General features: G+C 41.5%; 1 long non-coding RNA gene across 1 annotated transcript; it reads left to right on the top strand.

Annotated features, from left to right (window-relative positions):
- Window positions 1-87: 87 nt before the first annotated feature.
- On the top strand, window positions 88-9625 carry LOC120244525. The gene is made up of 3 exons (XR_005531559.1): window positions 88-609; window positions 8035-8126; window positions 8236-9625. It is a non-coding gene; the product is annotated as an uncharacterized LOC120244525 (long non-coding RNA).
- Window positions 9626-13481: the final 3856 nt, after the last annotated feature.

Genomic DNA, 13481 nt, shown 5'->3' with positions numbered 1-13481 from the left:
CCCTGCTTCCAACTGCGCGTGCGCCGGCGACCCCTTCAGCCCGCCCGTCAGTGCCTGCTTCCTATTGGTTGGTTGTAGTTCCCGCCAAGGTGATTGGGCCGAAGTGCCACTCTGCCAGGCCGCGGTTGGTTCCAGGGACCTGCGGACTAGGGCCGACCTTCCGCTTTAAATCGTGGGTGGTTGCTAGGGGCGCTCCGAGCCCATGGCCTGTGGGGAGAGTTCTTCCCTTAGAGTAGGTGTGAGCCCGCCCCAAGACTGGCGGTTGGGAAAACTTGTACGGAGAATTGGGCTGTCCGGACCCTGATTTGATAAGCTCCTGGTACAAAAATCCCTGCCCGAGTGAGTTGGTCCTGTGTGGCTCCACGCCCTCCACCCGCCCCGCCTTTCGCGGGATTCCCCGCGCTTCCGGCTGTGGCGCAGGCTCCCAGGCGCCGCGTGGAGCGCCCCGCGCGCGACTCTCCGCGGCCGGTGACGGGGTGCGCCGCCTTGGCAGCGAGCGGGCGCCTTGGGCGAGTCCGTTTGCCTCAGCCCACCCTACCGTGGTGCGTCTCAGAAAGGTTGGTGGGCTTCAGTCAGTGGGTAAAGTCTCCAAGTTTCCTCCTGGTCAAGGTAATTTTATCAGCATTTCCTTCTCTTCCTTGCCCTCTGCGTCCTGTCGCCCCACACTTCCCAGTACAGGTCTTAGAGCTGGTAACGCCTTGGATCTGGGATTCGTCTTGCTCCCTGCTTTTTCTGTTATTCGTGAAGAACTGAGCTGACGGTGCCGCCTTTGTGTGCTTCATGCTACCCGCTTCCCTTCCCTACAGGTAGAAGGGCAACGTCACAGCTTCTTAGAAAGGGTGTAAATGAATTATTTGTTCAAGAAAGATAGGCACTCAAGAAGTCTTTTGATGTGCAGTGTATGACTGAAAGGGAAATGCCAGGGTTCTGTTTCCAGTTAATATGGGACCACTGGTCCAGTTTCAACGTCTTCATGCCCCCTGTGTCTCCAGTAAAGGTCATACTTGGCTCCAGGTTGGGTTTGTAAATGACCAAGGCATTTCAGTCGTTGGGGGGGGGGGGGGGGGGGGGGGGGGATGTAGAAATGTGCCTTTTGGGTATTGGGCTCTGTTTTTCCCCGGATTTATTTCCTGCCTTCATAGACTCAACAAGAATATCGTTGTGTGGTCCCTAGCCAGTTTGACACTTGTAACACTGAGGAGGCCTTCCAAGCAGCAGTAGGAATCTGTTAGACTGCTGAGAAAAGAACAGTATCCTCTAAGGTTTCTGGCCAACTATGGTGGCCTTTCTGTTGAAAAAGGGTAGTTAAATTCACTGTGACTGCCCTTTCAAAGTTCTTTTGAAATTAATATATGGTACCTACCTATATACCTACATAGGTAGTTACCTATAGATAGACCTATGTAGGTACTTGAGCATGCTAATATTTCCTGAACACTCAAGGGATGCAGGGTGCTCTGTAGCCCCTACTGATCTCTGATATGGCAGTGAATGTCTCACAAAATCACTTGAATGTGGAATCTCCTCTGGGTAAATGTATATACATCATAAATGAAGGGGAGCCGGTAGCCGGTGGTGGGCAATAAGGGAAATCTTGTTCTCTCCAAGAAAATGGATCATCATGGCATTAAAAATCCAGCACTTAGTGTAATTGCTTGCCCATAATCAATTCAATGAATGTTGAATTGAAATGAATCAATTCATTGAAACTTGAACCAAGTGTCCCTCTGAGAAAAATGATAAAGGAGCCAAAGAAGACAAAAAAGAAATGAACATAATAAAACGTGAGAGAATGAGCTACATTCAGAAACTGAGAAAGGTAGCAACATATCGGAGAGCTAAGCATGTTGGTCCTAGACCAAAATGGACTGCGGCAGAATAGTCCCTGGTGGACTGGAGATGCTACCCAAATAAAGAAACCAGTAAGAACTGATCCTCAAACTGAATTCTTTACATACCCGTAATTACCTAATCTGTAAATATTTCTGGTTGTACATGAACTAGAAATTATTACTTAAAAAAAAAAAAAAGACACTCAGAAGTGTGTATAACTGTCCCCATGACTTATGAAAAGAGATGTAGAAGAAATGGGTCAGGAATTGTATCAAAAACCAAAACCATAAAACAGAGCCCAGCGTACCTTGGTGGCAGCAAAAGCAGAGGACTGGCATCTGGGCAGCTGCTGTGATGCTATAGATACTAGCTTAAAGTAATTTTAAAAGCCTCATGGTATCTCTTTGAAAGAAATAAAATGAGAATTTAGCTATTTAAAAGCAAAGTAATTGATATACATACGACAGGATGTTATTTTGGCCTTAAAAAGGAATGAAATTCGGAACGCCTAGGTAGCTCAGTCGGTTAAGTGTCTGACTCAGGCTCAGGTCATGATCTCGTGACTCATGGGTTCGAGCCCCGTGTAGGGCTCTGTGCTCACAGCTCAGATCCTGGAGCCTGTTTCAGATTCTGTGTCTCCATCTCTTTCTGCCTCTCTCTCTCTCTCTTTCTCTACAGAGTTGTTGGTGATCTTCTCCCATGCTCAGTCTCAAGCTGTAGCATTTGGCAGAAGTCAGTGATTTTCTAGAACGTAGGAAGGTGCTCACAAATGGCACTAGTATTTTTTGTCACTTCAGAGCACCTGTGGACAGTCCTTTGCTTTTCCATACAAGAATAAGCTTAGGAATCCTTTGCTTCATTCTAGGTCAGGCTGTCTGCAGATATAGACCCTTTCCTGTGCTGCCTTATTGCCAGTTACATTAAATACAATATATGACAAGAGTTTATTATTCTGTACTGTAGTTGACATCCATGTGAGCATATACAATGGCCCTCATGCAGAAAAAAATAGGCAAGAAGAAAGAGATAATTATAGTGAAAGTTAAGAAGGAAATCATCGAGAAGTATGAATGAGGTATGTGAGTGGCTGAAATTGCAAGATTTTATAAGAAGTCTATGTCTGCATCTTGTCTACAGAGGAGGAGGAGGAAAAGGCAGAGGAAACCCTCACTTCAAATGAGATTAGGGAGATGTGTAAAATGTGGGAAACAGGCAAAATTCTGTAGAAAAGCACCACCCGTAAAAGGCTATAGCAGTGTGAGCAATGAATCTGTTTAATGACAATGCAATGTCACATTTCTGCAAAATCCACAAAAGGAGACAAAAACAAATGTCATTGGATAGGTTCCTTATTAAAGTTGCACAAAAAGAAAAAGATTCCATTGAGCCAATAGATACTAGTGATTCCGTTAGTGATGGTGAGAGTTTTCCCACACAATAATCCTCCTCTTTCTTGTCTCCCTCACACCAGCCACGAAGGTTTTCAAAAGTAAGGTTAGGGCCCCAGGTTGGCTCAGTACGTTAAGTGTCCGACTTCGGCTCAAGTCATGATCTTGTGGCTCGTGGGTTCTAGCCCTGCTTTGGGCTCTGTGCTGACAGTTCAGAGCCTAGAACATACTTCAGATTCTGTGACTCCTCTCTGTGCCCCTCCCCTGCTTGCTCTCTCTCTCTCTTTCTCAAAAATAAACATTAAAAAAATTTTTTTGAATGCACGTTAATTTGTTTTTCTTTATATTTTATATTTTCTTTATTATTTTGTAATCATTTTTTATGAATATATTTAGGTTGTAGAATGAATTATCTGAGTCTCCATTATTTCTTATGGGGAAATTCACTTTGATATGCAAGTACTTTGGATTACAAGAAAGTTTCCGGAACGAATTATGCTTACAAACCAAGGTTTTTCTGTACTTCTATAAGGCACGTAGAAGAGTCAAATTCATAGAGACAGAAAGTAGACAGTGGTTACCTGGGGCAGGGGAAGAAGGGGCCGGGGAATTACTGTTTAAGAGCCACAGAAATTCAGTGTGGGATGATGGTAATGTTCTGGGGGTGGATGGTGGTGATGTTTGCACAATAGCGTGAATGTACTTAACCCCACTGAACTGTACACCTAAGGATGGTAAATTTTATGTGTATTTTACCACAGTAAAAAAAAATGGTTTTTAAAAAAATTTTTTTTTAATGTTTATTTATTTTTGAGACAGAGAGACAGAGTGTGCGTGGGGGAGGGGCAGAGAGAGAAGGAGACACAGAATCTGAAACAGGCCTCAGGCTCTGAGCTGTCTGCACAGAGCCCGATGTAGGGCTCGAACCCACCAACCGTGAGATCATGACCTGAGCCGAAGTCGAACACTTAACCAACTGAGCCACCCAGACACCCCTGTGGTTTTTGTTTTGTTTTGTTTTATTTTTAAAGGAAAGTAGTTGAAATTTGAGTTCTTTGAGGACCAGTATTGTGTCTTATTCAGCCTAGTACCTCACATATAGTAGATGCTCTAGAATATTTGTTGAGTAAATAGACAATTCTTGACTGATTGCTATAAATACACTAGCTGTATAGAGATTAATGTATGTATCACTTGGAGAATTAAAGTAGAAAATTCAGTATTTCAAATTGCTACTCTTAAAATATAATTTAACACTAATATTTCTTTTTCTTTTATTTCCTTTGTGGAGTTTTTGTTTGATTGGTTGATTGCTTTGGGTTTTTAAGTAAACTTGATGAAAGTTTGTTAGTCACAATCTTTTTAGGTGAAATGCTGAGAGGTGAGAAGGACTGTTTCTTCCTTGAGAAATGCAGATCATTTAGACATTAGTGAAAGTTCTGCATTCACCCACTGAATGACAGCTCTCAGATATTTTGGTACTTTTTGCATATTTTTGCAAAGGAAGAAAAATGACCCCCTAATCAAAAGCTACTATAATCATTTTAAGAGATGAAACACAGAGGTCTTAACTATAAAGTATCTACATACTAGAAGCCTTGTCATTCCACTGGAAGGAAATGAAATAGTTTGGTGAAGTTAATTGCCTAACAAATACTGAAAATACTCAGGTTTGTTAGTAATTGTCCTGTATGATTACTTTGTGTTAGACATTCCTGGGTGAATGGCAGAAAGTATACTTACATGGAGAATTTCATAAGTGATTTCAAGTCAATCTATAATCTAGGTCCCTCTGTTCTTCCTAACTATCATGTTCCCCAAATCCATCTATCCCCTTTTATATCTAACAGCTACAATTTGCTATTTACATGAAGAGACAGTTTAGATTTGGCTGCTCTGCCTTCTAATTTTTATTTCAGTCATTTTGTAAGAATATCTTAAAATAAGCAAAGATTTTGAGCCAAGGGTATTGAGAGGTTTAACTAGCTTTGATTATTGCAAGTCCCCCAAGAAATAATATGGGGGGACTTGCAATTATGACTGAGCATGGCAGGAGCTTCATTGAGCAGTGAAACTCAATTGACTGAGCAATGCAGCTTCATTGTTGGAATATTTGGGACTCCTCTAACGGGTAGCTTTGGCTTGAGGATGACCCATCAATCTACCTGAAACCCTCGGAACTGTGCTACAGTCTGAGATACTGCCTACTCATCCTTTCTTTTCCCTCTCCTTCATAGATGTCTGATCTGCATCACAGTTTATAGATTTTCCCACCTTCTCCTGCTCCCTTCCCTTTTATCTTTCATATACATTTCCCCTAATAAGTCTTTTGCATGTTGTTATGGACTGGGTTGTGTTCTCCCCAAAATTCATATGTTGAAGCCCTAAGCCCCCAATAACTCAGAATGTGACTGTATTTGGATGTTAGGTCCTTTATAAAGGCAAATAAGCTGTTAGGACGAACCCTAATCCAATCTGACTAGTGTCCTTATAAGAAGAGGAACTTGCACACACAAACAGACACTGAAGGCATGTGTGCAGAGGAAGGGCATGTAAGGACACAGCAGGAAGGTGGCCATCCGCAATCCAAGGGAGATGCCTCAGAAGAAACCAATACTGTTGATGTCTTGATCTTGGACTTCTACACTCCAGAACTGTGAGAAATAAATGTCTGTTGTTTATGCTACCCAGTCCCTGGTACTGTATTTTATTATGATAGCCCTAGCCAATACTCACGTCAAATACCACGTTGGCAACCACACAGGGGGTCCAAAGTGACACAAGCGGAACCAGGAGAGGTCCAAAAACAAAAAACAAAAGCAAAACAAAGCTAGAAAATAAAATGACGTTTCAGGACTGGCTCACCCAGTCTGGTGGGCAAAAGACAGTATTATAGGGACATGGGTAGTTCCCAGCACAAGGTGGTGACCAGGTGCTAAAGGTTTGATCAGTGGTGGCCTAGGAAAACATCCCAGTGGAGAAGGAGAAGAATACAATTTCAGGCATTTGAAATGTATGAGGATTGGGGAGGGCAATGCCTACAAAGACAATGGAGTTGGCTGATTACTGTTAAGTTTCATAGACGCTCAGGAGGGATAACAAAAAAGCAAAGGTCCCCCTTGATTAATAGCCAAGTATGAGAGACAAGAGGATCTCTTTAATAACTTACAAAGAAGCTTTTATCCCCTATAGTGGAAGACCTGATGCAGTTAGTGCCACAAACTCGGGACATGACAGTTAGAAGCACAGAGCCCCAAAGACATTTAAATGTGTAGCCAAAGCTGGTCAGGGCCCTGGTTGAAAAATCCTGAAACTCTGAAACAAGGATGGGGCATCTGGATGCACAACTGTACAGAATCTTAGCTCTGCAGACCCTTGTGAACTTTCAAAGCTTGCAGAGATAGTCTACCTCTTCATAGTAAGAACTAGTACTTCTTTCATGCTCAAGGACACTGCAGAGCCACTCCTCTCCTGGCTGCTCTGATGACTGGAGTCATATCCTAGCATAACCCTGCTGAAAACATGCCTGACCTAATAAAGGAGGAAAGAGATCATATACAAAGGAGCTGTAAGAATTAGCATATACAAACAAGTCAGGAGAGTTTTGAGGTTGGTTGGTCATGGGGGCTGGAATTTTAGACTAGATAATCGAGAATTCATTGACTTAGCAGCACTTTCTTGAGTCAGGATTTAACAACATTCTGGCTGCAGAAACTAGATGGGTCCTGGAGAATGACTGTAGCCTATCATAGGTTTCAGCAAGTCACAGCCCCAGTAGCACCTGTTGTGCTTTATATAGTCTTATTGCTAGTGCAGATTAATAAGGCATCATGACATGATGTGTGGCCAGTGATTTGTTGAATGAATTATTTTCCATTTTGATTAGGAAAGAGCATGTGAGAGAGAGAACCATTTACAGTTTTGCCTCAAGGATAGATTAACCCTGCCATGTGTTGTAGTAAAGTCCAAAGAAATCTGAACTTGCCTGAACATCTCATAGAGTATCACATTGACCCATTGCAGCAATGATATTATGCTGGTCAGACTGTACAAGTAAAGGGTGGCTAGTATGCTGGAGGCATTGGTAAGACTAATGCCCCAGAGAGTAGAAGAAAACTGCTATAAAGATTCAAGGACTTGCCACTTCTTTGAAGTTTTCAGAGTGTATCATTATATCCTTCCAAAGCAAAAGTCAGAGTGTTGGATCTTGCAACCCTTATCACAAAGAAGAATGCACAGGGCTTGGTATGTCTCTTTATGTTCTGGAGCAACACACACCACACTTAGGAATACTGCTGCAGCCCATTTACCAGGTGATATTGAAGATTTCCATCTTTGGGGTCCAGAGCAAGTGAAGGGCTCTTTAGAAATCCAGGCTACAGTACAAACATCATTGCCACTTTGGCCATTTATTCCAGTAAAATCTTGAATTAGAGATGTCAGAGTGGGAAAAGAAGCAGTTAGAGCTTGTGATGGTTAATTTTATGTCAACTTGACTGGGCTATGGGGTAGTCAGGTATTTGGTCAAACATTATTCTGGTTGTGGCTGTGGGTGTGTTTCCAGATGAGATTAACATTGGTTGGTAGAATGAGTAAAGCAGTTTGCCATGCTAATGTAAGTGGGCCTCATTCAATTAATTGAAGACCTGAATAGAACAAAAAAATTGAGTAGAAGGGAACCTGCTTGATTGCATAGCTAGGATGTTGGTCTTTTCCAGCCTTTAGGCTTGGACTGAAACATCAGCTCTTCTTGGATCTTGAACCTGCCAACTTTCAGACAGGCAATTACGCCATTGGCTTTCCTTGTTCTCAGGCCTTTGGCTTCAGACTGGAACTACACATCAGCTCTCCTGGGTCTCCAGCTTGATGACTGCAGATCTTGGACTTCTTGGCCTCCATACTCATGTGAGTCAATTCTTTATAATAAATCAATAGCTATAGCTATATAATCTATATCTATACTTCTGCCTACATCTATATAACTATAGTGTTTCTGTTTCTCTGGCTAATACAGATCTTGACACCAGCAGTGGAATGCAGCTGTAACAAATAACTAAAAATGTGGAAGCAGCTTTGGAACTGGATAATGAGTGGAGTCAGAGGAATTTTAAAGTGCGTGCTAGAAATATGGACATAAAGGACAATTCTGGTGAGATGTCAGATGGAAATGAGGAAGATGTTACTAGAAACTGGAAGAAAAGTGACCCTTGTTATAAAGTGGCAAAGAACTTGGCTGAACTGTGTTCTACCGTTTTGTGCAAGGCAGAATTTGTGAGTGATGAAATTGGATATTTAGCTGAGGAGATTTCTAAGCAAAATATTGGAGGAGGGGCTTGGTTCCTCCTGATTGCTTATAGTAAAATGTGAAAGGAGAGAGATGAAGAAGGAATTGTTAAGCAAAAAGGAACCAGAACTTGATGATTTAGAAGTTTCTCAGCCTATCTATATTGAAAAACATGAGAAAGCATGTTCTAAAGAGAATACCAATGGCACAACTTGATTATCACTTGATAAAAGAGTTTATGGGATTATATGAGCAGAAACAGCCAATTTGAACTGAAGGGGATGAAGATGGGACCAAACAAAGGAAGGCTGTTGGGCTTATTGAATTTGACAAGACAGAATAATAGAACTATTAAGCTGCAAACATGCACTATTCTACAAGAAGAGGGGAAAATGATCCCAAAAGTGATTTAAGAGATCATCAGGGCCACTACACTACCTCAGTTTCAACAGCTTTAGGAGTGGGACTACCCAAAAGGACCTTGGGGGTGATGCTGCCACCTACTGGACCTGGAGGGCAGAGCACTGAACCAAGGAGGATTAATTAAAGCCTTAAAATCTCATTGACTTTCCCTTGCTAAATTTTGAACTTGTTTAAGACCATCACCCCTTTCTTCTCCCTTTTGGAATGAAAATGTCTATCCTATGACTATCCCACTATTGTATTTTGAAAGTATATAACTTGTCTAATTTCACAGATTCACAACTGGAGAGGAATTTTGCCTCAGGATGAATCATGCCTCCAGTCTCACTCTATCTGATTTAGATGATATTCAGATAAGACTTTAGAGTTGGTGCTGGAATGAATTAAGAGCTTTGGGGATTTGAGGATGAGATGAATGTATTCTGCATGCAATAATGACATGAATCTTAGGGGGCCATGGGTGGAATGTTATAGACTGAATGTGCCCTCCCCCCCAAATCATACATTGAAGCCCTAATCCCAAATATGACAAAGAGACACCAGAGAGCTTTATTTCTCTGCCCTGGAAGGACACAGTGAAGAGGTAGCTTGTCTGTAAGGAAGAGAGCTTTCACCAGATCCTGATCATGCTGGGATCTTGATCTCAGACTTCTGGCTTCCAGAACTGTGAGAAAATAAATTTCTGTTGTTTAAGCCACCCAGTATGGTATTTTGTCATGGCAGCCCAAGCTAAGACAGAGCTTATGGGAAGCCCCAGTGAAAACATCACAGTGCAGTCCCTAGGACCCTGGAGCAAGGCCGTGCCATCTGCAACTGAGTATTATACACATTTTAAGAACCAGCTACTAGTGAGAACCAGATAGATACTGAACCTTGGCAGAGACAGAATACTCAACCACAGGACATCAGGTAACCATGTGTCCAGAACCACTTGTTAGGGACTGAATTCTTTTGGTTCAGATGGATCCAGTAGCATCTTTGTATGATGGAAATGGTACATACAGGATGGAGCTCAAACACACCTGGAGCACTTGTAACCTGCATGACTAGGTAGCCCACATTCCCGTATAACCCACCACAGCTGCACCAACACTATGACCAGCTGAAGGAAGAAAGGTAAAGCCTAAGTTTGGTCTATGGATGAGTCAGCTTAGTATGTGGGTACAAATCAAAATTAGATAGTGCCTGCAGTATAGTTACATTCTTCAGAGTCTTTGAAAAACAGCAAAGGGAAAATCTTCCCAGTTGGTAGGGTTACAAGGATTATCCCTGATCATCTGCTTTTTGTACCAGGAGAAGCAGACTGAAGCAAGAATATATCTGTAGATTCTTAGGCGGGTGTTATTGGCCTGGCAGAAGACCTAGTAGGGGACCTGAAAGGAAAAGGACTAGAAGATCAATGACAAGGAGATCTTGGGTAGAGTCATGTGGATAAATATATAGGAGTGGGCATAAGTGTGAAGAGTTTTGTATCATATCCTGCATTCAGCAGGCAAGAGGCACCAAACAATCAAGTAGACAGAATGACTCATCTGCTTGTCATTACAGCCTTAATCAATGGCCATCTTGGAACCCGCATGATTGGGTTATAGGCACTGTTATGGATTATGTTTTATCCCTCTCTCAAATTCTTATGTTGAAGTTCTAACCCGCAGTACCTTAAATTGTGACCTTATTTGGAAATAGGGTTGTTGCAGATGTAATTAGTTAAGATGACATCATACTAGAGTATGATTCAATATGACTGGTGTTCTTATAAGCAGATAGCCATGTGAAGATAAAACAGGTCAGGGTGATGTAGCAGAAGCCAAAGAATGCCAAAGATTGCCAGCAAACCACCAGAAGCTAGAGGAGAAGCATGGGACAGATTTTCTTTCACAGCCCTCAAAAGGAACCAAGCCTACAGACACCTTGAGCTCAGACTTCTAGCTTTCAGAACTGTAAGATAATTATGTATCTGTTGTTTAAATCACCAAATGTGTGGTTCTTTGTTAAGGCAGCCCTAAGAACTAATACGGGGACATAAATGGAGTGGCCTTTGTGTCAGGGATGGAGACTACATACAGACTCAAAAAGCTTGGACTCCAAATTTCAAAGGCTAATGTAGCTACTGATACCTTAATGTCCAACCTGTCAGCACAGAGACTTCTGCTTAGTCCCCAGTACGCTACCATTACTCAAGGAGACCAACTGGATACTCGGTGACAAGTTGATTACATTGTGTCCCTTCCACCTTGAAAGAGTCAATGGTTCATTCTCACAGAGATAGATAGCTATTCTGGGTATGAGTTTTCCTTTCCACCACAGATCCTTAGCCAACATCACTATATTGTGGCTTATGGAATGCCTGATCGACAGACGTAGAATCCTGTGTAACATAGCATCTGACGAGGGCACCTGCTTCATGATAAAAGAGGTGTGGGAGTGGACCCATGACTATGGGATCCACTGGTCATACCATACCACTTAGAAAAAGCTAACCTCATAGAGAGCCAGAATGATATTCTAAAAGCACAGGTGAAAAGCCACTCAAGGATAACATTCTGAAAAGAATTGGAAGTTACAATTCAGGAGATCTTTATGACTCAAATAGGAAAAATACATGGATCCACTAACTAAGGAGTGGATGTAGGAATAGCTCCATTTACTTTTACTACCAATGACCCACTAGTGGATGCTGTGCTTCCCGTACCCACAAATCTGGGATTGATAGGGCTGAGGCTGGTGGTACTGGTCATCAAAGGGATTGCACTCCTATTAAGGGACACAGCAAGGGTCCCTTTGAACCAAGGGGTTCAAGTCAAAGTGACTGATGCACTTTGGACTCATTATTCCTGGGGCCAGTAGGCAAAAAAAGGAGTCACAGTCATGACAAGGATAATTGACCCTGATCAGTAGGAAAAGGTAGCACTGTTTGGTGGTTTTTTTGGGTTTTTTTGTTTGGTTTTTTTTTTGAGGGAGAGGGCGGAGGAGGTTGTTTTTTAACAAAATTCATGTGGTCCCCTTGGATATCTCCTGATACTCCCTTACCCCACTGTAACTGTGAAGATATGCAGCAACCATGACCTGAGAAAAGTATAGTTACCAAAATCCCAGACCAGGAATAAAGCTTTGGATTATACCACCACAGAAGCCACCAAGACCTGCTAAGATAATTGCAAGTAAGGAGAATTTACATTGGATAGTGGAAAAGGGAGAGGATGAGTATTACTTGTGGCCTCTAGATCAATTGCTGTAGTCCATCCCACTAATCTTCCTTTTCTTTTTTTTATAAACTTTTTTCTAATGTTTTATTTATTTCTAGGAGAGAGAGAGAGACAGCGTGAGCAGGGGAGGGTCAGAGAGAGAGGGAGTTACAGACTCTTAAACAGGCTCCAGGCTCTGTGCTGGCAGTCAGCACAGAGCCCGACGCGGGGCTCGAACCCATGAACCGCGAGATCATGACCTAAGTGAAAGTCGGACGCTTAACCGACTGAGCCACCCAGGCGCCCCATCCCACTAATCTTCCTTTTCTAAGTTCCTTTTCAGGAAGAGAGGCCTCTGGAACCATGGAAGAGCTTCTCCCCAAACCTGCATGAAGAAATAGATCTGTGGGACAAAGAAGTCTGAAAATGGGTCACTGGATTCCTTTCTGTGGAACATAGTTAATCAATGTTCCCAATTACTAAGTTGGATCCACCAGTATGGTCACAGCTGAGGCTGTGCTTCTCACAACCTATTCCCCTATTCCTAGCTAATGACTGAGCATCTAGGGTAATAAATCAGGCTCGTTTCTTTGAGACTTGGGATTCCACTAATGGGCCACTTTGGGTAGAGAACTACCCATGGGATTCACAGCTCACAGGGAAATATAGAGAAAGAAACAGCAAGTTTATGCAAAGAAAGTTAAAAAAAAAATAAAGGAAATAAAGATAAAATCAGAAATCAATGAAATAAAAAGCAGATATATAAGAACCAAAACTTATTAATCAATAGTCAATAAAGCCAAATTTATAATCTTCAAAAGAGCTAAAAATAATTAATCAACCCCTAGCAAGATTAATCAAGGAAGAGTACAAGAAAGTATATTACCAATATCAGCAATAATAAAGGGGACATCAGTATAGTTCCTATAGACATTGAAAATATAAGAAGATATTAAAAACAACTTTTTAGCAATAAATTTGACAATATAAATGAAATGGAAATTTTTATTGAGAAATAAACTTACTAAGATTAAAACAATAATAAATAGAAAATTCTGTATTTTATATTTTAAAGAAACTGAATTCATTTATAATCTTTCTACAAAGAAAACTCCAGATGGCTTCACTGGTGAATTCTTTCCAACATGTATATTTCTTTTAGAGTTATAAAATGCATATTGACACTTTCTAATACTTAAATATTTCATATTCTATTTGTTGGTTAACTTCCCTCTGTTCCATGCATCATTTATTTAGCACTTACTATGCATTATGTTAAGAGTTATAGATAAAAAGATGAATAAAGTTTTTGGCAGAGGGAACTTTCAGGATGATGGAAAAAGAAGACATATAATGTAAATGCAGTGA

Source organism: Hyaena hyaena, unplaced genomic scaffold (genome assembly GCF_003009895.1).
Source record: "Hyaena hyaena isolate Hyena2069 unplaced genomic scaffold, ASM300989v1 scaffold_390, whole genome shotgun sequence".
In the NCBI taxonomy this organism is placed as follows: domain Eukaryota; kingdom Metazoa; phylum Chordata; class Mammalia; order Carnivora; family Hyaenidae; genus Hyaena; species Hyaena hyaena.
This window is presented reverse-complemented; position numbering and strand designations above follow the sequence as displayed.